At 41.6% G+C, this 25726-nt stretch overlaps 1 protein-coding gene across 6 annotated transcripts in view; it reads left to right on the top strand.

Annotated features, from left to right (window-relative positions):
• Window positions 1-25726, top strand: part of ABCG2 (ATP binding cassette subfamily G member 2 (Junior blood group)) — a 161425-nt gene that overhangs the window by 65704 nt on the left and 69995 nt on the right. For 2 of the 6 annotated variants that reach the window (XM_044224544.1, XM_044224550.1), the window contains exon 1: window positions 10125-10442. The exons of 1 other annotated variant lie outside the window; for it this stretch is intronic. The gene's annotated coding sequence lies outside the window, so the exon portion shown is untranslated. Of the gene's footprint in view, window positions 1-9645; window positions 9668-10124; window positions 10491-14867; window positions 14912-25726 lie in introns of those variants that run through there. 3 more of the 6 variants (XM_044224546.1, XM_044224547.1, XM_044224549.1) reach the window with 3 other exon arrangements.

A 25726-nucleotide genomic window follows, 5' to 3' on the forward strand; every position in this document is an offset into this window, starting at 1 on the left:
AACACTGGGAGATGAAGATGTGGAAAACATGTGAGAGCTAAGAGACGTGGAGGAGTAGAAAGAAGGCCCAGCAGCGTGTACATGGGTCTTCCTGTTTCCTATAAATGGAGCAGCCTTAGCCATAGCTTAGTAGTGACTTTTTTTGTAGGATTAACATGATTTAATTCAATATCAGATTTTTTAAAAGAATTTATTGATTTGACAGAGAGAGAGAGAGAGAGAGAGAGAGCACGTGTGCACCCAGACAATCGGGGGAGGGGCAGAGAGAGGGAGAAGCAGACTCCCCGCTGAGCCGGGAGCATGATGTGGGGCTTGATCCCAGGACTTTGCGATCATGGCCTGAACTGAAGACAGAACTTAACTGAGCTACCCAGGCACCCTCCAAATCACTCAAAAATTTCTGAGTTTGGGAAGGCCAGGATAGTAGCTTGAATCTCACACACTTCTGTTGAGGACAAATGTAATTTAGGGAAGCCCTGTTACTGAGCAGGGAGCTGGGGAAGCACAGAGCTTATCCAGTAGTGTTGAAGACCTTCCCAGAGGCAGCCCATGAGACCAAGCACTTCCCAGTCAAAGGACCACTTCAGTGGCTCTCAGTGCCTACTGCCCCCTTTACTGTGGGGAGACACAGAGACCTCTAACAGGCACTAGGGAGGCAAGGAGGGCTGGAGGAGCTTCCCCACCAACATGCTGTGTCTCTGCCTAAGTCTCCCCCTCACACAACACAGCCACACATCCCTAGGCAGAGCTGAACAGCCCTGTCTCTCACCACCTCCACCCTTTTTTAAGTGGCCACCCTCAACCCTGTCTTGGGCTTCAGACAGTGAGCCTGACTCTGGCCCTCTGCTTTGTGTGGTTTGAATTCCATTGACCAAACTCCTTACCACCATTCCCTGCTTCTAGACCTAACTCCCTCAACCTGCAAGCTTTAGTACAATTCTTACCATTTGGGGTTTCTTTCATGGAGATCTCTATCTTGGATTTGCGACTGCCTAGACTTTCTTGTTTTTCTTCTTTTATGTTGATAAGTGTGGTTCAGGGGGACTTTGAAGGGTGAGCAAATTCATTCTACTTTTTTTGTCCAAACTTTTTTTCTTAGTAGTTTCTTTTCCTTTCTTTCTTTCTCTCTTTTTTTTTTTTTTTTAAGATTTCTATTTATTTGTTCGACAGAGATCACAAGCGGGCTGAGAGGCAGGCAGAGAGAGGGGGAAGCAGGCCCTCCGCTGTGCAGAGAGCCCAATGTGGGGCTGGATTCCAGGACCCCGAGATCACCACCTCAGCCGAAGGCAGAGGCTCAACCCACTGAGCCACCCAGGTGCCCCTTCTTGGCAGTTTCTATAGGAAATAATGGTGTAATTGTTTCTTATATCACTCTAATGCAGAGCCAAAATGTGAGCCTAAGTTGTTTACTAGCTTTATCACCTGGGGTAAATTGCTTAATCTCATTATGCTTCAGTTTTGTCTGCAGCATAGAGATATTATTTATTTATTTTAAAAAAAAGATTTTATTTATTTATTTGACAGACAGAGATCACAAGTAGGCAGAGAGGCAGGCAGAGAGAGAGGAAGGGAAGCAGGCTCCCGGCTGAGCCTGACGTGGGGCTCGATCGCAGGACCCTGGGATCACGACCTGGGCCGAAGGCAGAGGCCTAACCCACTGAGCCACCCAGGTGCCCCGCAATATAGAGATTTTAATAGAATCCACCTAAGGGTATTATTATGAAGATACAGCAAGGTTTAAAAACAAAACAAAACAAAACAAACCCTCACAAAACTTAAAGGCATTGAGAACAATCCCCAGCAAGTAGCAAGTACTTAATAAATATTAGCTGTTATGATTGGCATTGGGTAAAAAATTTTCCAAATACGCATGATTTTATTTTTATCTTTATTTAACCCTGTAACATGGGTATTATCACCCCTAATATGAAAAAAGACATTGAGACACAAAAGGGACAAATAGCAAAAACTCTCAAGGTGAGATAAAACTTGAGTCCATCTAGATCGGCGATGGCTTTGTTACTCAGAGAATAATGGGTGTATGTTTCCTGCTCTAATAAGGGTTATGGGCGAAGTGTTTGGCTTTGCTGACGTCATCTATGATAATATTAAGCATGACACCCAGATGTGAAAAAATTCTAAGTATAATGAATCATGTGTCATTTAATGCTCGTTACACTTTGACTTCATTCACAACCAAGAACAAATTCTTCCCTCTGCAGGCAGTAAAGTGTTTATAGTACTCAGTAATGTATCATGTGAAAGGGGTCAGCCACTGATGAAATCCTCGTCCAGTTTTATAGCCTGGCAGATTTAGGTTAAGGGTGGAGAGTCCCCTGAATTGCATATGATAAACTTGCTTTTATTATTAAGTTGATAAATTTTTATCAGTTACCTATTGTGTTCAAGACTCTGAGAGAGGCAATGTGTAGGACATACACAAAGGGGAAGGGCATTACTTTCTCACAATTTCCTTTACTGACCATAAGTTCTTTAGCTTCTCAGATTCAGGGTCTGAAGTCAGCTCTAACTCCTATATCTTTCACCTTCAATATTCTATCAGTTACCAGGTACTGTAAAGTCCTCCTTCACAATGTTTCCCTCATGCCCCTTCCCTCAAAATTTTTTCCTCCTTTGTTCTAGCTCAGTGGTTTTTTGGTTCATTTCCAAACCGATTTCTGCCATAACCCCCATGCATTCTATATGTGGACAGATCAATCTTTTTAACACTATTTTGACAATATCATCCCTTTACACTAAACTTTCATTAATTTCTCACGCTCAAGATTCCCTTTCGACCTGTCCTTTCCTGGCTTCACTTTTCCTATGACGAATCATTTCGCACACTGAAGTCCTTACTCCATTTTTCTGTGCCTTGTCCACCTGGCCAAACCGTGTTTTCAAATTTATTCGACCTTCTAACCTCTCTCTCTTTATGAATGGGAATTCTTTGTGGATGGGAAAGCAATGCCCACTTGTGGCTTTGATCCTGCTACATTTGCAGAATGCAGTCTTAGGGGTCCCTGGTGTTGCTGTGCGCTCCTTCCAGGTCCCTTACTGCTATTGGGAGGACAAATTTTCCCTCCACCAATTCAGATCCCGTGGGGTAGGGGAGGAGCTTGAAAGTTACCTGACAACAGATTAAAGTAGAAAAGATAAGGTTTGCAAGGTTTATATACCAACTAATGGGGCAAAGAGGGGCAGGAAAGAGGACTTCCACTGGATAACAAAGGGCTTTTAGAGAAACAAATGAAAGTATGACTGTTTGTGATAGTGCTTGTTTATGCAATTTCTTATCCAGGTGTGAATGGTTGGTCTTTTTCCTAGCAGTGAAGCTCCCCTGAGAGGGGATTTATGGTGTTTTACTCTCTGAAGGCCTTGCCTTTAGTCAGATAAGGGAAACTCCAAGAAGGCAGCTTTCAGCATCAGTTGTCTCTCAAATGTCTTCAGTTTAAAATAATATTCATAAGAACTCTGTGGGCTGAGTGGTGATGTGGGGAACAAAGGCCAAAAGAAATGTAGGTAAAATTAAATTTTCTTATAACCTGTAGCCCACTGACAAATACTTGGGGCAGGCCGAGTACAGCAGTCTTCCAGGAACTCCCATGTGAATGCCTTGCTAGAGGGAAAAACCAGCTTAGCTTGACAATAGCTAGGCCACCAGGATTCTGGGAGTCTGCATGAAAATCCTTTTGGAAACCACCTCTAGCTTTACCTCCCCCAATTCCATAGTATATAATCAGTTGCTCCTCACAATCCCTTGGCAGTCCTCTCTGCCTGAAGCTCCTGTCCCCATGCCTTAATAAAAATACCTGTTTGCACCCAAGACATTTCAAGAATTCTTTCTTGGCCTTTGGCTCGGAACCCCAACATTTCCACATTAGGTATTAGCATCCTCTTTGTTTTCTTAGGGCCTTGTATTAGGCAGAATAATGGCCTCGCAAAGATGTCATGTCCTTTTTTTTTTTTTTTTTAATTTAAGATTTTATTTATTTATTTGTCAGAGAGAGATAGAGAGAAAGAGAGAGAAACCAAGAGAGAGCACAAGCAGGGGGAGAGGCAGGCAGAGGGAGAAGCAGGCTCTCTGGAGCCTGAGCAGGGAGCCCAATGCAGGACTCGATCCCAGGACCCCAGGCTCATGACCTGAGCTTAAGGCAGACACTTAACGGAGCCACCCAGGCAACCCAGATGTCATGTTCTAATAGTCAGAAGGTAAATGTGTTAGTTTGCCTGCTAAAGGAGAATTAAGTTTGACAATGAAATTAAGGTTGCTAATGAAATGACTTAAAGTAGAAAGATTATCAGGGCTTATCCAGTGTGTCTAAAGTAATCACAAGAGTGCTTTCAAAGTAGAAGAGGGAAGCAGAATGAAGATACGGTAACAGAAGCAAGGTCAGAGTGATGCTCTGCTGTTGGCTTGGAAGCAAGAGGAAGGGGACCATGAGCAAGGGATGCATCTGGCCTTTAAAATCTGGAAAAAGTTCCAGAAAGGAATACAAACCTGCTGGCATCTTTGATTTTAGCCCAGTCAGGCCCGGTTTGGACTTTTGACCTATGGAAATGTAGAAAAACACATTTTGTTGTCTTAAGCCATTAAGTTTGTGGGAATTTGTTATGGCACCATAGGAAACAAATAGAGGTCTATTTCAGGGTTAAGTCCCTTGTCTTTGCTTTCACATGATACCTTCAGCAGATCCTCCAGCTTCAGAGAGAAAGTGTACTTCTTTCCATTTTCTTTCTTTCGCTTACTAAAACACTCATCTGCATGAGGACTCATCCTCACTCCCTTTCTTTCTGCCATAATTAAAAAAAATTTCCTTTTCTAATGCTAATTCCTCTGGATTCCATTTCCATTCCCTTCATAAGGGACCTGATTATACCAGTTAACTACCATTTCTTCTCTGTGACTTCCTCTTGGTGTGCACACATATTCCGGCCTGCCTAACTTAACCAAATAAGAAATATATTCTTTGAACCCCAAGATGGTTTTTTTTTTTAAAGATTTAAAAAATGTATTTATTTATTTGACAGACAGATATCACAGGTAGGCAGAGAGAGAGGAGGAAGCCGGCTCCCTGCTGAGCAGAGAGCCTGATGCGGGCCTCCATTCCAGGACTTTGGGATCATGACCTGAGTCGGAAGGCAGAGGCTTAAACCCTGAGCCACCCGGCTGCCCCCCAAGATAGTTTTAAGAGACGCTCCTTTCTCTTACCTTCTTGTTATAGTGAAACCTTTGGTAAGAGTTATCTACACCCTGTTTCTACTCCTTCACTTACTCATCAGTGTTCAAGACCTTTATAGGCTGATCTTTCTCTTCTGGAGTTCATCAAATGTCTCTAGTGGCTCTAAAAAGAGCTGTTTTTTTAATTTGCTGTTTTATTACTGTTTTTTATTTGCTTTTTTAAAAATGGTTTTTATTTGTGAGTAGTGAAAATAAATATACTGGACCCATTACAGGTGTTATATACAAATGCCCCCAGGTCCATAATAGGTCCTGTCTGAAACCTGGACTTGTAAGGGGAAAATTGACCCTGAGAAGTTCACCACTTGGAATAAGTGCTGAGGAAGGTACTGAGTCCTTACCAGCTCCTTGCTCTTGGTGGTCAGGCTGGAGAATAGACTGAGAGCTCGGGGCAGCTGGGAAAATCTAGGAAGGTATTAAAACTCCTAAGAGAAAGAGGAAGAGAGCTTCTCATTTGGTCTGTATGGGAGCTTTGATAGTAGAGTGACTGTTTCATGGCGTTACAAGTCCAGGAGGTTTGCTCCTTTAATGAGAATACTGTTTTTGATTTGGCTTTGGTTGCCATTCTTACAAGAAGCCATACCGTTTATCAGCATTAAGCGAATTTGTAGCCTTTGCCTGTGTCTGTTGCTGACTTTCCACCAAACATGAATACCCTGGCAAAAACCACACAGGCAAGTCCCTCACTGGTGTGATTATTGAAAAGGTGTATTATCACCTCCTCCTCCCCCACAGAAAGAAAAACTTCCCATTATTTTTGGAGTTTTCAAGAAGTGAGGCTTCATTGATTACATGAAAGAGTCTGTCTGCTCCCTTCCCCTGAGGGCATCTTCCCTATTTGTTTGTCCTTACCTGTCACAAAAGCACTTGGCGACACCTTACTCCTGTCAGGGGCGCATTTGAGATCTTCAGTGTGTGTTTCACAGGTATGGACTCCAGATGGCCCCAGAGCTTTCCATTAGGATTGTAAAGAAATCGTACTTTTGATAATTCTGTGGTTTGATAGGAAGGCTTGTAAAATATGACAGTGACTTCAACTAACTTGGAGACAGCCCAGCAGATCAACGTTCTTCAAAGAACCAGTCTCCTCCTTCCTTGTTCTGCAACCTAAGAACTTTAGAGAAATGGGAAAAGGCCTTACATAGGAAATTTATAAATAAACCACAAGTGATCATTAAACATTAAAAAAGTTTACTCTCACTAAATCTAAGAGATGTAAATCGAAACACTGCCATTTGTTATCAGATTTAAAGAGATTAAAATTATTACTCTATCCAGTTTTCGTGAGAGCTCAGGTGAACATGCGACCTTTTTTTTTTTAAGACTTTATTTATTCATTTGAGAGAGAGAGAGATCACAAGTAGGCAGAGAGGCAGGCAGAGAGAGGGGGAAGCAGGATTCCTGTGAGTAGAGAGCCGGATGCAGGGCTCAATCCCAGCACCCTGGGATCGTGACCTGAGCCAAAGGGAGAGGCTTTAACCCACTGAGCCACCCAAGTGCCCCAGGAAGGTCATCTTTATGTTCCTTCTTCCCTATAAAACACTCAAACACTAAAAGAGAAGACAGGGAATTTGAAGATGATTAGCCCAAAATAAAATGCTAACTTATAAGCTAAAATGACGCATTTCTTAATAATGCAATGCATTCATGGAAGGCTGACTCTAATCTGAATTTATCAAACAGAATTTGATGGCAGTGATCAGCTTTAGCGAGTATTAGAGTGAGAATAGGAATTAATGTAATTTTAGCGAGCATATACACTGATTTATCAATATGAAAAAATCAAACTCCTTTAAAAATTCTACTAAAAATAAGGTAGAAAATTTTTTGTTTTAGTGATTTTTAGCCCTATTTTAGGTGAGGTTCTGTCTTTAAGTATTGTCATATATTTTTTACTGACTAAAACACTGGCATGTTATTGATTTACTTTAAAAAAAAATTTTTTTTTTTAAGATTTTATTTATTTGCCAGAGAGAGAGAGAGAGTGTGTGTACACACAAGCAGGCAGAGAGGCAGGCAGGGGCTGCGAGAGAAGCAGGCTCCCTGCCGAGCAAGGAGCCCCATGTGGGACTCGATCCCAGGAACCTGGGGTTATGACCCTGGGATCATGACCCGAGCTGAAGGCAGCAGCTTAACCAACTGAGCCATCCAGGTGTCCCTGATTTACTTTTTTTTTTTTTTTAAAGATATTTATTTATTTATTTGACAGAGATCACAAGGCAGAGAGAGAGGAAGGGAAGCAGGCTCCCCTAGGAGCGGAGAGCCTGACATGGGGCTCAATCCCAGGACCCTGAGATCATGACCAGAGCCGAAGGCAGAGGCTTTAACCCACTAAGCCACCCAGATGCCCCCTGATTTACTTTTTTTAAAAAGGTTTTATTTGGTTGGGGGGAGAGAAATAACACAAAGGGGGGTGGTAGGCAGAGGGAGAAGCAGGCTCCCTGCTGAGCTAGGAGCCCCTCTTGGAGATTCGATTCCAGCCCCAGGACTATGACTTGAGCCTAAGGCAGATGCTTAACTAACTAGCCACCCAGGCATCCCTTACTGATTTACTTTTAAACAAAATTCTTTTTTTCCAAAATAAAAGTTGTATATCTGCACTAAAAAATTTTAGAAAATTACACTAAAATAGAAGGAAAAAAAGAACCATAATGTCACAACCCAGAAAAAAAAATTTTTTTCTTGTATTGCCAGCTATTTTCTATGCATAAGGTTTTGGTTTGTTTTTGTTTTACCTATTACACAGTGTTATATTCAACCTATTGTTCTGTTTCTTTTCTAAATGTGCTTTTCATCAATTTTATGTATATTTTCCCCCCATTTTTACAATTCCTCTTGGAATTGCCTTTAGAATTTGCTAGCAATTTAAAAAATCTTTACTGACATCAGTAAAATTTTGTTCTTTAGTGGGTGTTTTTAAATTTTGCAAGCAGTTACTAAAAGCCGTCTCTGAAAAATTTTTCTCAGTCCTGGCCTAAAATGACAAATATATTTGTATACAGGTCTTTAAATGTCTTTTAAAATTTATTAATTTATATTTTTAAAGATTTTATTTATTTTTTTGACAGAGAGATCACAAGTAGACAGAGCAGCAGGCAGGGAGAGAGGGGAAGCAGGCTCCCTGCCGAGCAGAGAGCCTGATGGGGGGGGGTGTAATGTGTGTTCCATGCAGAGCTCCATCCCAGGACCCTGCGATCATGACCTGAGCCCAAGGCAGAGGCTTAACCCACTGAGCCACCCCTGAAACTTACCCTTTTTAAAGTAGTCTCCACACCCAACATAGGGCTTGAACTCAAGACCCTGAAATCAAGGGTCACACACTTCACCAACTAAGCCAGCCAGATGCCCTGTGATTAAAGATTTCCTATAAGGGATTAAGAATTAACAGTTAAGGGACACCTGGGTGGCTCAGTTGGTTAAGCAGCTGCCTTTGGCTCAGGTCATGATCCCAGTGTCTTGGGATCAAGTCCCACATTGGGCTCCTTGCTTAGCAGGAAGCCTGCTTCTCCCTCTGCCTCTGCCTGCCACTCTGTCTGCCTGTGCTCGCTCTCGCTCCTCTCTCTCTGACAAATAATTAAAATCTTAAAAAAAAAAAAAAAAAGAATTAACAGTTAAAAAAGAGTTAACAGTAATTCCTGGTGTTGCTTTAAATAATTTGATTTTTGTTTGTAAACGCAAATCAGAAAGTAGATGTAAGTATTAATTTTCAAGGGTATCTGCAACAGGCAAATTTTAGGAAAGTCATAATCACTCATAAAGCCTGATAACCAAACCCTTTCTTGAATATGCACACTTTCCAGCTTTCTCACACAGTATTACAGAGAAGTATTTATTACAAGAGCGTGCAGGTACACATGGGTGGCTCAGGCGGTTAAACCGCTGCCTTCAGATAGGTCATGATCCCAGGGTCCTGAGACCAAGTCCCATATCAGGCTCTTTGCTCAGCGGGGAGCCTGCTTCTCCTCTGCTTCTGCCTGCCACTCTGCCTACTTGTGTCCTCTCTCTCTCTCTGTCTCTCTGATAAATAAATAAATAAAATCTTTTAAAAATGTGTGCAGAATACACTCAAACCGTTCGAAGTAATATTTTCATTCAACTTGTCCCTCACCCTACCCCTATCCCCGTATTAGATTCAATTCCTTAAGTTACTGTCTTGGGGAGTAATCACCTAATTTCTCAGAAGCTCATTCTATAGAGACCTACTTGCTCTCGGGGTGGGCAACGTGTTTGATAGAAAAAAAAACCCCTCGGTGTCAGCGTCCCTCGGAGCTTAGGGCGCGGGACACAGTGAGCAAATCCGTCCAGGTTCGAGCTCGTATCCATCAGCCCCGGTAGCGTCCTGTGATTACCAGGGCTAATCACCACTGTCCCTTTCGTACGGACCCGGCAAGGCGGGATTTTGGGGTTTGTCCATGCGCGGTCTGGGTGAGTCAGCGCTGTGACCTGGGTCCCGCAAGAGGATGGCCCTCGAGCCAATGTCCTGTTTCGTTTCCTGGCCGCCCACCCGCGCGCTGCTCCGCGGCGGCCGTAGGGCGCTTTATCGCGGCCAGGCAGGCGGCGCTACTCCTCTGGTCCGACCCGAGGGAGCCGCCGCCCTGCGCTCTCCCGGCCTGCGGCGCGGGGATAACGAAGGCGAAGCCGGCGTCGGCGCTGCCGGCGCTCGCCTCTTCGCAGCCCTGGCCGCCCTGGCCCGCCGCTCCCGACAGTTAACGTGCCCCGGCCGGGCGTCTTCCCGGGCCGCTAGCTGCGCGTGTGAGTGCCGGCCAGGCGGGAGCGCGCGGACACCGTGGGTGGGCTGTCCGCCGAGCGGAGCGCCTGGGTCAGGGCGGGTCGCCCGGCGCGGTGGGGGATGGGGTGCGCTGTGCGCGCCGGCGGTGTCCCGAGTCCCGCGCGGTTCGACCTGGAGTCCAGAGCGCGCGGGAGGCAAGAGGGAGTCCCAGACAGTCCTGCGGAGACTGGGAGTCGCGGGAAGAAAGCAGCCTGGAAAAGAGCCAGGGAGATGTTAGAAAAGCTCTTCCCGATTTAGAAAGCACGGTACAGATGCTTGATGCTATTGTTAAGAGCTGCTTCCTTAGGGTACGTTTGGAAGGTTTGGCTGACTCAGCTCAGCGTCTATATAAACAATTGTTAGGGCTCTGCCTCTGGACACACGGACTCTGAGATCGAAGACCTCGGTGGAACTGAACCTCTACTACGCTGAGTGAGTACATGGTGAAAGCCATTTGGGATGTGTGCCTTGAAAGATCTGGTGGGTATTGCACGGACATTTGGTAGAAAATAGAAAACTTCAGTTGAGACGACTAGGTTTTAGTTAGTCCTTCCCAATTTCACTTGGAAATGAATGTGAAATCCAAATCGAGATTTCAGACCGTTTTTTTTTTTTTCAGAAATCAGTGCCTTGGTGCCAGTTGATTTTGTGTCTGGTTGTGTGTGTTAAGAACTAGACGGTAAACTGCCTTTCTCCAAATGTATGGAACAAGAGTTCATAGATAGTAAATGGGTAAAAACTTAACTAAGCACAGAAGTTACTACAAGGTAGGAGAGAAATTTGTTAATATTAGTACTTTTAAAGGGATTAACCAATACATTTTGTCTTTTTTTCTTAGCTCCAGGGTAGGTATGTGTATATATATGTACCTATATATGTATATATACTTTGAAAGATTTTATTTATTTATTTGACAGAGACACAGCGAGAGAGGGAACACAAGCAGGGGGAGTGGGGGAGGGAGAAGCAGGGTTCCGGCCTAGTGGGGAGACCATGCCGAGCTGGATCCTAGTACCCTTGGATCATGACCTGAGGGGAAGGCAGGTGCTTAACCCACTGAGAGACCCAGGCGTCCCAGGACATAAAGTTTTGTCTACAACTTTTGAATGGCTTGCTAAAAGTTACTGAGCTCCCTTTTGTAATTGTGTGTGTGTGTGTGTGTGTGTGTGTGGATAGTGGGTTTTTAATGATTGACTTCAAAAAGTTAACCAGCGTATTACAGTTATTATTAAACATTGTACTAGAGCAGGGCACCTGGATGGTTCAGTTGGTTAAGCGTCTGCCTTTGGCTCTGGTCTAGTCATGATTCCAGTGTCGTGCTCAGCTTAGAGCCAGCTTCTCTGTCTCCCCCTGACCCCAACACATGCTCTCTGTATCTCAAGTAAATAAATAAGATCTTTGAAAAAAGTAATACTGAAGAAGTTACAACAATAAAGAAAAATACAAGATCAAAAAAATTAGATTGTAAATTTACAGTTACAAAAGTAACTAATGTTGCCTAGTTTTATTTTCTTGCCTAGCAGTGGAAATATAGAAGCTCATTCCACTTTTAGAAAGAAACAGATTTATAGTATAAATGTGTGTTGGTTATCTTTTTTCCAGCACCAGTGCATTCAGCAACAACTCCCTTAGGAAACACGTTCTTTTGTATTAAGATGCTGTTAAAATACACTTAGAGCCTAGATCTATTTCTGCATTTATTTTTATTAAGCATCCATGAAACATTTGAGGTGAGCATTAAGTATTCCAAGTGGAAAATAAAATAGTGTAAGGAAAGCACGTTAAATTGGACTTGGACAGATGCTGCGCAAATTAATGTTGCCTCTGGAAGCCATAATAAAAAGGGATGATCAGTCACACAAATCAATGAGGATAAAGGGGGAAACGTATCAGCTCCATAGAAAAGCTTTTCCTAACATTTACAAAAGATGCAGAGGAGACTGTAAATGGCGTGGGAGAGCATCCTGTGTGCGCATCCATGTAGTACATGCAGTAGTGCATTTTCTAGGACCGTTCACTGTAGTTGCAATTTTCTTACCCTAAGGGTAATAAGAAACCTTTGTGGTGTCTGAGACCTTTGGTCACACATGCTGTTGTTTGATGGTTTGGGGTTTATTAAGGGATAAATCTTTTATATTTTATAGATGGATGATTTTATAGATGGATGGATGGATCTAATGTTCTTTAAATACACCGTATTTAGGGTGCCTGGGTAGCTTAGTTGTTAAATGTCTGCCTTCAGCGCACGTCACGATCCTAGGGTTTTGGGGTCCAGCCCCACATCAGGCTTCCAGGAAGCCTGATTCTCCTCCCACTCATCCTGCTTGTGCTCCCTCTTTCGCTGTGTCTCTCTCTCTGCCAAATAAATAAATAAAATCTTTAAAAACAAAACCAAAATACCCTATATTTCTCTCTGTCGGGAGTTTTTGATAGAAGTTTGGCAGCAGTTAAAGGTTATATCAATAGGGAAGGCTTAATCTGTGTTGCTTACTGGGGTGATAGGTTAGGGTTGAGATTTTTTTTTTTTTAAGATTTTATTTATTTATTTGACAGAGAAAGATCACAAGTAGGCAGAGAGAGAGAGAGAGGGAAGCAGGTTCTCCCCTGAGCGGAGAGCCCAATGTGGGACTCGATCCCAGGACCCTGAGATCATGCCCTGAGTCAAAGGCAGCAGCTTAACCCACTGAGCCACCCAGGCGCCCCTAGGGTTGAGATTTTTTTAGTGAAAATTAAAAGAACCCGAATGACCATCGTCTCTATAGGATATAGGATACATGGGTCTATCCACAGGAAGCTAAAATTTGTCCTTTAAAATATCAGTTCCCAGTTCACTCTAGGTTGTGAATCAGTGATAATAAAGTGTCTTGATGGTTCGGACTTTATTTTTTTCCTGCATCACAGAGCTCACATATCCCACAGTTCATCTACTTAAAGTATGGTGTGTAGAACCATCACATTTCTTCATCCTCTCCCCTCGAAACCTACTGGCAGTTACTCCCCCTTCTCGTGCCAGGCTCGCCCCCATCGCTTTTTGAAGCAGGTATTCTACGTCGCTGAGAGACCGTTAGAAAGTGGGTATCTAATTTTTGAGCCACACTATTAGCTTATTCATAGAGATGAATAGTCATTCAAAGAATCCTAATGTGGGACGTTAGTAGTGTCCTGGTTGTTTAAAAACCCAGGTAGGGGGCTTGTGAGTAAAGCAAAACTGCAGTTCTCATCACGATTCCAACGACGTTCTGTTTTTGATAGAAGGGTGGAGCAAAATCTTGGCAAGGTCCGAAACTCCACTGAAGGAGGTTTCTGGCACTTTACTGATCACAAGCCCGATCTTTTTGGGTTTGCAAGTGAAAAAAATCTTACTACTCTTCAGACAGGAGCTGGCTGGAGATTAGTACTTGGGGTCAGGTTAGCATGAGGTCGTTGTCATTTCACTGGTATTAAGTTCTTCTAGTTAACTGGAAGCGTAAAATTGGAGGAATGTTCCCTGGAGCTACAAACCACCCATTGTATTCAGACACAGGTAGATACGCATCTCCCCACCCCTCGGGGAGATGTGTTCCATCTTACCTCATAGAGTGCTGTCCCAACCCAGAGGCAAATTAAAGTGTTTTGAATTTTTCAACAAAAAGCAAATTGCTGTTTTTCCCCCTTCACTATTTCCACCCATATAAGTGATGTGGTTTTGAAACATAGGTGAGGTTTGCTAGGATGAGGTCTGGAGCCAATGACCAGGAAAGAATTCGTGAGACATCTTTGGTCCAAAATGGCAGTTTTATGAAAGCAAGGGACCCCCGGGGGCAGAAAGAGCTGTGCAGGGGTTGTGAGGAACAATTGATTATGTACTATGGGGTTGGGGGAGATAAGGAAAAGTAAATGAGGTTTTCAAAAGAACTTTCATCTACTAAAGAGGACCTACAAGATCCCGGAGGCCTTGCCATCATCAAGTTAAGGTTTTTCCCTCTAGCAAGACATAAACATTAAGAGAGTTAGGGCTTTCAGAAAGAATGTCACACAAGTCCCTCCATGAGTGGGGGGCGGGGGAGGGTTGTGGTTTGCAGGATATCAGCTTGTGTTTTGTCCTCAGCTAGTCTTCTGCTCCCTCAAGGAAGAGGGCAAATCACTTCTGGAGAACAGTTTTACAAAAGGGAAGCTTCTTGCTCTTCCTTCTCAGTGTAAAGTGATATAGCCGTTAAAGCTTGGCTTTTAGGAGTCTCTCACAACCTTCATGTCGTTTGAATTTCAGCTAATCATAAATATGCCAGAGTAACAAGAAAGAGATGTTATTGTTGTGTCTATAAAACACAATAAATGTGTCATAAAACACATATAACAAATGTATTATAAAACAATGCTTTCCAGAATGCCTCCAGCGGTGGTTGGGTTTGTATAGCTCTTGCTGAAGTTTTCAAGAACACAGATGACATTTTTAATTTAATTTAATTTTTTAAAAGATTTTATTTATTTGACACAGAGAGAGAGACAGTGAGAGAGGGAACACAAGCAGGGGGACTGGGAGAGGGAGAAGCAGGCTTCTGGTGCAGCAGGGAACCCCATGCAGGGCTTGATTCCAGGACCCTGGGATCATGACCTGAGCTGAAGGCAGACACTTAACAACTGAGCCACCCAGATGCCCCCAACAGATGGCATTTTTAAAAAAAAGTTTTGTTTTGTTTTGCTTTTGCTTTGTTTTGTTTTTTTCAGAAAGAGAGAGAGAGAGAACAAGAGAGCACAAGTGGGAGGGGAAGAGGGAGAGAGAATCTCAAGCTGACCCTGTGCTAAGTGCAGAGCCAGACGCTGGGCTGGATCTCACAACCCTGAGATCATGACTTGAACTGAAACCAAGAGTCGGACGCTCCACGGACTGTGCCGCCCAGACAGCCCCAAAGATGGCATTTTAAGTCTGACATTATGCTTCTGTTATAAATACTGAAAAAAGATTGGGGTTTTTTGATTACCGATTTTTATGTGCTGTTTTGAAGTAATTTTTTAGGCTTTCTGAAAAGTTGCAGAAAAATATGGTACAGAGAGTTCCTGTAACATCTTGTGAAACTGTAGTTAAATTGTCAAAACGGATAGATTCACATTAGTGCGAGATTATTTTACTGTTATCGAAACTATAAACTTCTTCGGAGTTCAGTGGCTTTTCACTATCCTTTTTCTGTTCAACATCCAGTCTATGAACTTGTGAAGAGTACTGGTCAGTTATTTTGTAGGCTGTTCCTCAATTAGTACTTGAGGTTTTCTCATGATCACATTGAAGTTACGCATTTGGGGAAAAAAATACCAGAAGGAATCTCAGTGCGTCATGTCCGGGGCCTGTGATGTCTTTTTGCTGATGTAAACCTTGATTAAGGTGCTGTTTGCCTGGTCCCCAGTGGAAAGTTATTTTTCTCTTTGTAATTAGTAGGTATCTTGGAAGAGAAGCTCGGGCTGTATGAGTATTCTGTTTCTCCTTAAACTTTTATTCACTAATTTTGCATCCATTGGTAGAACTGGATGTACATTGGACTATATTGTTCTTATTTATTTAAAAGATTTTATGTATTTATTTGAGAGAGTGTGAGCTTGAGCATGAGTGGGAAGGGGTAGAGGGAGAGGAGAGAGATAATCTCTGAGTTTAGCATGAAGCCCCTGACGTGGGGCTCGATCCCACACCTGTGAGATCACCACACAAGTCGAAACCAAGGGTCAGCTGCTTAACCCACTGAGCCACCCAGAAGCCCCTGTAGTTTATTGTTCTAATGGTGGTCAAACATTTTTTTTTTTCTCATTCTTCTGTGTTTACTGATTAGAATTTTTTCCCCATTTATTTGTTCAACTATTTGTATCAGTACAGATGCATGGATAGTTGTTATTTTATGGGTTGTTATTTAACTTGCTGCTCAAACTCTTCCAGCTTTGGCCACTAGAACTTTCTTTCAGGTTGGCCTCTGTGCCCTTCTAACGTTCCACTTGCCCCCTTATCCCAAATCTAAAAAGCTTTAATCTTACTTGCTGGTACCACAGAATGCTCTAGGCTCGTTTTGTATTTTTTGTGTCCTAACCCTGGAATCAACCATTTCTCTAAGACACTCTGGTTCTTTATTTGAGAAACCAAGATCTGGGCACTAAGAATGTTACTGGAGTTACTTTGGGCTTTTTAAGTTTAATAAATTTGTGACCTAGCAAGTGCATGGGTACAAATGGGATAATGCTTTTTATTTTTTTTAAAGACTTTATTTATTTATTTGACAGAGAGAGAGACACAGCAAGAGAGGGAACACAAGCAGGGGGAGTGGGAGAGGGATAAGCAGGCTCTCCACTGAGTAGAGAGCCTGATGCAGGGCTCAATCCCAGGACCCTAGGATCATGACCTGAACTGAAGGCAGCCACTTACCGACTGAGCCACCTGGGTGCCCCCAGATAATGCTTTAAATATCAAACATTATAGAAGACCTCAGTGTAGTTGACAGTTTAGGGTTAGTCTCTTATGGGAAATAAATAAAATTGTCAGGGTTTCGAGTTTTTTAAAGTTCCCAGTTTTTCTCAAATAGTGACCTGTAAGTGCTTACAAAACAAACAGAATGAACACAAAACTTTAATTTATTAGGCTCTAAAAGGAAAGCAGGAATTTAATTGTTGTTGTTAAGTAGCTTAGTTAAATTACATTTTTGACTAATGGCTGAATATATGTAAGGGGGACATCTGCATAGGTCCTATCTTTGTAATGTGAAAAATGTCTTTAAATCATAAGGAGAGTCGAAGGTTAACTTTGGATGTGAACAGAGGGGGTCCTAGGGGTGTTGTCTTGAGATAAATAGAAGCAGTAGGCTGGAAGGATAGGAGGTGGATAAAAGATGAAAAAGACAGGTGGGTGAGAAGACAGCTCCAAGGTTGTGGGTCTGCAGGACTTAGATAGTAGGGAGCACGACATCAAGGGGCTGAGGAGACCAAGGACAAAGATCCTCTATTTGGATTTTTGAAATTTACTGCAGCTGCCAAGATCCTAAACTTTACAATTGTGTGTGACAGTGTAAATTCATCAGTGCCTCTTGGAAAGAGTTTACACTTGGGTGATCCATCAAATGTGGGTCTGTAGTGTTTTTTAAAAAATCAAGAAGCAATACGTTATCGTATTATGAAGACCCCAGGAGGGTGGGGTTGTTTGCAATCCACAAGAGTCTTGTTTATGGTTCTGAGTTTTCTAACCGAAGATTGATCTCTCTCTCTCTCTCTCAGATGTCTTACAGGCTTCTAAAACTTACCACGTTGGAAGCGAGTCCTTGAGTTTTTGATGTCCCCTCTGTTATTACCGCGGCTCATCCTCTTGTCCAAGCAGGTCTCACCTGCTTTCTTCTAACTGGCCCCTGCTGCTCTGCTCGCCATACACCTGCCAGAATGGCAATTTAAAAACTTAGTTCAGGGGGTGTCTGGGTGTCTCAGTGTGTTAAAGCCTCTGTCTTCGGCTCTGGTCATGATCCCGGGGTCCTGGGATCCAGCCCCTCGTCAGGCTCTCTGCTCAGCAGGGAGCCTGCTTCCTCCTCTCTCTCTGCCTGCCTCTCTGCCTACTTTTGGTTTCTGTCTGTCACATAAGTAAATAAAATCTTAAAAAAATAAAAAATAAAAACTTAGTTCGGGGGCGCCTGGGTGGCTCAGTGGGTTAAAGCCTCTGCCTTCAGCTCAGGTCATGATCCCAGGGTCCTGGGATCGAACCCCACATCAGGCTCTCTGCTTGGTGGGGAGCCTGCTTCCTCCTCTCTCTCTGCCTGCTGCTCTGCCTACTTGTGATTTCTGTCTGTCAAAAAAATAAATAAAATCTTTAAAAAAAAACCAAACAACTTAGTTCAGATCAGACATCCTGCCTAAAAGGCCTAGGTAGCTTCTCACTGATCGTACATGCCTTCCATGATGAGTTAGTTCTCTGTTGCTCTGTCTGGCTGACCCTGTGCTTCACGCCATGTTTCCCAGATCACTCTGCTGCAATGCTGTGGGGTCCTAGACTGCCATTCTGGGCTTGTTTCCTTGTCCTGAAGACTTGAGCAGTCTGATTCCAACTCTGTTGCTGAGCACACTTTAGACCTGAATATGGTGTCAACGTTGGATGCCTCAGGTTGGATCTGTCAAATCACAGATCATGTGAATACCCACTGATTGATAGATGACTTTTGAAATGCAGGGGGTAATTTATGGAAGTTAAAAGTCAGATTTTAAGTTCCCTTTCGAACAATGCTCTATCCTCTTCCTACTTCTGTTTTCTGTCCATAAGTTTTATAGTAATCACCAGACAGTGATTGGAGACCCCCTAACTCTTTGTCAGGATTTTAGTCCTTTGGCATCGTAGTAAATAGTTGAAGGAGGTTTGCCTACACAGCCTGTCCTTGTGACTGCGAGGCAGTGTTGAAACTCTCCATTTACTAGTGTTAGCATGAAGGAAAGAATGTAAGAGGAAGGCCCTGAATTCTTGACCTGAGGCTCTCCTGACTTCTCCTAGTGTGAGCATTAGTCATAATTGTGGGCAGGTGTCTGGCTGAGGACTTTAGAATTAACCTGTGAACTTTTCTTATCTCTCTGCAACTTTTATTGTATTATGCATTCTGTTTACAGTAGACTTTCAGATTTTAAGTATGGTGAAGAGTGACATAGAGGAGAAGGTCATTTAAAAATGCAGGTTATCATCCTTATAGTCAATATGGCAACATCTATGGCAGAAGACTGTTTGAACTTTTCAAAAAAGTAAAAATGTGGCTTCACTAGTAGAAAACAAGAAGAGAGAAAAGGTGGCATCGGTCCGATCACCAGAATAGGGACAGCTGGAAAGGGGAAAAGAATCTCATTATTTAAAGCCCTTCGATCATGCTTGAAAGGATTTTTCCAGCTGACTAAGTGATATTATCAGGCCAGATAGCAGAATAGGCTGGGTTCGAGTGACTTGTGAAGCCATTTGGATGCTTCTCTTTACTTTATTATGTTATTGTACCCATTATTAACAGGGTATTCATAATTCAATTCATATTTTGTGTGTCTGATTATAAATTTTATAGCATCTGATTTGATATTTAATATAAATCCATTTGATTTGAATACGGTGGGGTGTGTGTGTGTGTGTGTGTGTGTGTGCGCGCGCGCCGTGTGTACAGTTTAGTTCCATTGGTCTTGGGAAACTAACTCTACAGATATATGTAGACATAAATGTATAAGGGCTGTTTTTTTTGCAAAGTGTTACATACTTGCCTCTTATTAAATTGCTGACTTCAGTGTTATGTAAAGATATTTATAGACTAATTTCAGAACAGAGTTAAAATATTGTGGAAATTGCAGCTTAGTAAATGTTTTGGGAGACATCTGGCTGGTGTAGTCAGTTGAGCATCTGACTCCCGGTTTCAGCTCAGGTCATGTTATCAGGGTCATGAGATTGAGCCGAGCCCCATATCAGGCTCTGCACTCTGCATGGAGTCTGCTTGGATCTCACTCTTCCTCTCTCCTTGCCCCTTCCCCCTCACACTGTCACTCTTTCTCTCTCTCTCTCAAGATAAATAAATAAATAAATAAACCTTTAAAAATAAATATTCTTGCAGTAGGTCTAGGATACAGAAAGGGATAAGAATGCGATGAGGACCAGCAGATGTTCTGGGAGGAGGGAAGGAACAACAAGGTGGGAAGGTGTTTTTTGCGATAGGGAATTAAGTGTTTTTAATACAGTTTTTAATAATTGTTTGATACAGAGAAAGAGATCACAAGTAGGCAGAGAGGCAGGCAAAGAGTGGGGGGAAGCAGGCTCCCTGCTGAGCAGAGAGCTTGATTCAGGGCTCAGTCCCAGGACCCTGAGATCATGACCAGAGCTAAAGGCAGACACTTAACCCACTGAGCCACCCAGGGGCCCCAATTTTGGTTGTTTTTTATGTACAAAAGAAGATAATGCTAATCCAATGGTAGCAACACGTATGTACAGAAAGCTTCTGACTATAGGGAAAGATTAATGTTTACTTGGAGGCAGTTACTTTTGGTGATTCCTCTTAACTGGAGATCAAGCCCTTTGAGGTTAATATGGTGCTATGGTTGTTGTATTTTCTTCTTTTGTAATTATTGCTATATGTTTTTTGTTTCATCTTGGAGTAATGCATTGTTCCATATTGGTGTTAGAAATAAAAAGTTAGTTGTCTTTTTTGTGTGTATGTGTATAATGTACCTTAGCTGGATGGTGTGCCTTGGTTATAGCTATCTAATCTCTAGATGTGTGACTCATGAATTTTTGAAGCCCTGCCATCTCCCTGAGGAAAATGGTTGGAATCCTCTTGAGCAGCTCCTACAAGTGTGAATCGCAAACTTAATCCCATCACAATGAAGGCCCTCTTTGTATGCACACACTTCTGAAATGTGATCACATGGGTTAAATTTTAGCCATGTTCCTTGCATGGGCATGGGTGGTCTTTGGGGTACTTTAGCTCCAGTTGGTGCCTTTTACTAGCAGAAAATCTCACAAAAAAAATCTTATTAGAGGATTTCATTTTGAGCCAATGTCCTATTTAAATTTGGTTATGTTATTTGATTTTCTGTATGAGTCTTAAGGATTAGTGGCTTCCTCAGTGCTAAACCTCCAGTGGGGATGGTTATAGAAGTGATTGCTGGTGTTAGAACTGGCATATTTTGGCTTCTGAAGACATGGAGACATAGCTTAAGAAATTTATAAAATCAAGATGTAAGTGTTATAAGTTACTTGAACCCCGTATTTTTGTTTTCACCTATTTAAGAGAACAGGATTTTGGCTAATTATTTCCATTCATTGTGTTCACAGATTAGAACTAATATATTTAGGGGCACCTTGGTGGCTCAGTCTTCTGCTCAGGTCACGATCCCAGATTCCCTCTTCTCCTCAGCCCGCTCTCATCCTCTCTTACTTTCTCTCTCTTTCAAATAAATAAATAAAATCTTAAAAAAACCACACACAACTAAGCTATTTACCTTTACTTTCCTGGGTGCCAGTCTTTGGGTTGTTCCTACTTTTCCAGTATCTAAAATTGAATCAAATGTTATACCTGTGACAGCAATAGAGCAGGTTTTGGGTGCAAAAACATAACTTAGTTAATACTTTGGTTTCTAGCAATTTTACTACGAAATGCCCAGGTGTGATTTTCATTTATTTATCCTGCTTTGATGTTCCTAGAGCTTCTTCAATTTGTGGCTTAATAACTTCATCAGTTTTAGAAAATGCATGCCAGGATTCTTAAAATTTGATTCTGCTTTAGTTTTTCCACTCCCAGGTTTCTAGTCTCATGTATGCCAGAATGTTTTCATCATATCCCGTTTGTTTCTTAGGCTCCTTTATTTTTAAGAGATTTATTTATTTATTTTAGAGGGAGAGAAAGAGAGAGCATGAGCTCCTAGGAGGGGCAGAGGAGAGACAATCTCAAGCAGACTCCATGCTGGGCATGGAGCCCAACGTGGGGCTCAATCTCATGACCCTGGGATCATGACCTGATCTGAAACCAGTAATTGGATGCTTAACTGACGGCACCACCCTGGCACCCCTTTTGGCATCTTTTGTGGCGTTTTCATCCTTTTCAGTCTGGAGGACACCCCCCACTACCATGATGTTGATAATTTTCATCTATGCTTCATTCTGGATGCTCTCTGCATACAAGTCTCCCAGTTCCACTGATTCTCTTTTCTAAAATGTGCCTAAATTGCTGTTAAACTCATCTATTGATTTTTGTTTTTTTTTTTTAAATATAAATTCTAGTTTTTGGTCATTATCTTTTCATTCATTTTCTTAAAGATAAAGATATTACATATCTATAAAGATATGTCAGTGTCTGATTAGTCTGCATTACCTGTGGGTATATTTCTATTTTCCTGTTTTCGGAACATTAGGTCCTATTTTCTGGCATGTCTGGTTATTTTTTATTGAAAATTTGGATGATGATAACTTTTAAAGTGGATTTTTTTTCTTGCACACAGATGAAGTATGAATGGGTCACTTTGATTGTGTAGAAGTTGATCTGTTTTTGGGTTGCCGATATTCTCAGGGCATAGCCCTTCTGGAACTGCAAAAGCTTAAGGTTTCCAGTTGATAACTTGCAACTCCAAATTTCACATTTATAGCCCTGGGACATGTTGACGGAAAATGAACAAACTTTTTAAAAATTTGAAAGAGAGTCTTGTCTGGTTTTGGAACAGGGTAATGCTAGCCTCGTAGAAGGAGTTTGGAAGTTTCCTTTCACTTATAGTTCTTGAAATACTTTGAGAAGAATAGGTATTAACTCATTTAAATGTTTAGTAGAATTCCTAAGGATGTTTTAGTAGAATTCCTCTGTAAGGCCACATGAAACCATGCTCAATTCATTGGCTCAATTTTTCATGACATTCTCTTTTAATTGTTTGCATTTTTGTGATGGTTGTTATTTCTCCTCTCTCATTTGTGATTTTATTTATTTGGGTCCTTCTCTTCTTTTTGATAAGTTTGACTACAGATTTATCAATTTTATTAATTTTTTTTTCAAAGAACCAAGTCCTGGTTTTATTGATCTGTTCTCCTGTTTTGTTTTTCTCTTTGCTTCTATATCATTTATTTCTGCTTTGATCTTTATTATTTCCCTTCTTCTGCAGGCTTTAGGCTTCATTTGTTCTTTTCCAAGCTCTTTTATGTGTAAAATTAGGTTGCATATTTGAGATTTTTCTTGCTTCTTAAGGTAGGTCTGTATTGCTATATGCTTCCCTCTGATGACGACTTTTGCTGCATCCCAAAGGTTTTGGACTGTCATATTATCATTTTCATTTGTTTCCATGTATTTTTTCTTTCTTCTTTAATTTTCTTATTTTTCCATTCTTTAGTTTGAGGTTCTTTAGCCTCCATGTATTTGTGGTCTTTCCAAATTTTTTCTTGTGGTTGACTTCAAGTTTCATAGCATTGTGGTGTGAAAATATGCATGGTATGATCTCAGTCTTTTTTGTACTTGTTGAAGCTTGATTTGTGACCTAGTATTTGATTTTTTCTGGAGAATGTCCCATGAGCATTTAATTTTAATTTTAGTAAAATTTTTATTTATTTATTAAGATTTTATTTATTTATTTGACAGACAGAGATTACTAGTCGGCAGATAGCCAGGCAGAGAGAGAGGGGAAAGTGGGCTCCTGCCAAACAGAGAACCCCATGTGGGACTCGATCCCGGGACCCCGGGATCATGACCTGAGCCGAAGGTAGAGGCCTTCACCCACTGAGCAACCCAGGTACCCCCCCCATGGGCACTTTAAAAGAATGTGTATTCTGTTGCTTTATAATAAAATGTTCTGAATATATCTGTTAAGCCCATATTGTCCAGTCTATCATTCAAAGCCATTGTTTCCTTGCTGATTTTCTGCTTAGATGTAAATGGGGTGTAAATTTCCATTGATGTAAATGGGGTGTTAAAGTCCTCTGTTATTATTATTATGTTTTTATCAATGAGTTTCTTTATGTTTGTTAATTGTTTTATATATTTGGGTGCTCCCAAGTTGGGAGCATAAATATTTACAATTGTTAGATCTTCTTGTGAGATAGAACCCTTTATTATATAATGCCCTTCTTTATCTCTTGTTACTATCTTTGGTTTAAAATCTAGTTTGTCCACTAAAAAGAGAACTACAAGCCAATATCTCTGATGAACATAGATGCAAAAATTCTTGACAAAATGCCAGCAGACTGTATCCAACAGTACAGTAAAAGAATCATTCACCACCATCAAGTGGGATTTATTCCCAGGTTGTAAGGGTGGTTAAATATTATAAATGAATCAGCATGATAGACCACATTAATAATAGAAAGAATAAGAACCACATGATCCTCCCAATAGACGCAGAAAAAGCATTTGACAAAGTACAGCATCCATTCTTTTTTTTTTTAATTGAATTTCTTTTCAGTGTAACAGAATTCATTGTTTATGCACCACACCCAGTGCTCCATGCAATATGTGCACTCCATAATACCCACCACCAGGCTCCCCCACCCTCCCATCCCCCGCCACTTCAAAACCCTCAGATTATTTTTCAGAGTCCATAGTCTCTCCTGATTCATCTCCCCCTCCAATTTCCCTCAACTCCCTTCTCCTCTCCATCTCCCTATGTCCTCTGTGTTATTTGTTATGCCCCACAAATAAGCAAAACCATATGATAATTGACTCTCTCTGCTTGACTTATTTCACTCAGCATAATCTCTTCTAGTCCCGTCCATGATGATACAAAAGTTGGGTATTCATCCTTTCTGATGGAGGCATAATACTTCACAGTGTATATGGACCACATCTTCCTTACCCATTCATCCGTTGAAGGGCATCTTGGTTCTTTCCACAGTTTGGCGACTGTGGCCATTGCTGCTATGGAAATTGGGGTACAGATGGCCCTTCTTTTCACTACATCGGTATCTTTGGGGTAAATACCCAGTAGTGCAATTGCAGGGTCATAGGGAAGCTCTGTTTTTAATTTCTTGAGGAATCTCCACACTGTTCTCCAAATTGGCTGCACCAACCTGCATTCCCACCAACAGTGTAAGAGGGTTCCCCTTTCTCCACATCCTCTCCAACACACGTTGTTTCCTGTCTTGCTAATTTTGGCCATTCTAACTGGTGTAAAGTGTTATCTCAATGTGGTTTTGATTTGAATCTCCCTGATGGCTAGTGATGATGAACATTTTTTCATGTGTCTGATGGCCATTTGTATGTCTTCATTGGAGAAGTGTCTGTTCATGTCTTCTGCCCATTTTTTGATGTGATTATCTGTTTTGTGTGTGTTGAGTTTGAGGAGTTCCTTATAGATCCTGGATATCAGCCTTTTGTCTGTACTGTCATTTGCAAATATCTTTTCCCATTCCGTGGGTTGCCTCTTTGTTTTGTTGATTGTTACCTTTGCTGTGCAGAAGCTTTTGATCTTGATGAAGTCCCAAAAGTTCATTTTTGCTTTTGCTTCCTTTGCGTTTGGAGACATATCTTGAAAGAAGTTTCTGTGGCTGATATCGAAGAGGTTACTGCCTATGTTCTCTTCTAGGATTTTGATGGATTCCTGTCTCACATTAAGGTCTTTTATCCATTTTGAGTTTATCTTTGTGTATGGTGTAAGAGAATGGTCGAGTTTCATTCTTCTACATATAGCTGTCCAATTTTCCCATCACCATTTATTGAAGAGACTGTCTTTTTTCCACTGTATATTTTTTCCTGCTTTGTCGAAGATTATTTGACCATAGAGTTGAGGGTCCATATCTGGGCTCTCCACTCTGTTCCAATGGTTTGTGTGTCTGTTTTTGTGCTAATGCCATGCTGTCTTGGTGATCACAGCTTTGTAAAGCTTGAAATCAGGTAACGTGAAGCTGCCAGTTTTGTTTTTCTTTTTCAACATTTCCTTAGCAATTCACGGTCTCTTCTGATTCCCTATTTGCTACAAATTTTAGGATTATTTGCTCCAGCTCTTTGAAAAATACCAGTGGGATTTTGATCAGAATGGCATTAAAAGTATAGATTGCTCTAGGCAGTAGAGACATTTTAGCAATGTTTATTCTTCTGATCCAAGAGCATGGAATGGTTTTCCATCTTTTTGTGTCTTCTTCAATTTCTTTCATGAGTGTTCTGTAGTTCCTCTAGTATTGATCCTTTACCTCTTGGGTTAGGTTTATTCCCAGGTATCTTATGGTTCTTGGTGCTATAGTAAATGGAATCGATTCTCTAATTTCCCTTTCTGTGTTTTCATTGTTAGTGTATAAGAAAGCAACTGTC

Source organism: Neovison vison, chromosome 11, assembly GCF_020171115.1.
Source record: "Neovison vison isolate M4711 chromosome 11, ASM_NN_V1, whole genome shotgun sequence".
NCBI classification, from domain to species: Eukaryota; Metazoa; Chordata; class Mammalia; order Carnivora; family Mustelidae; genus Neogale; species Neogale vison.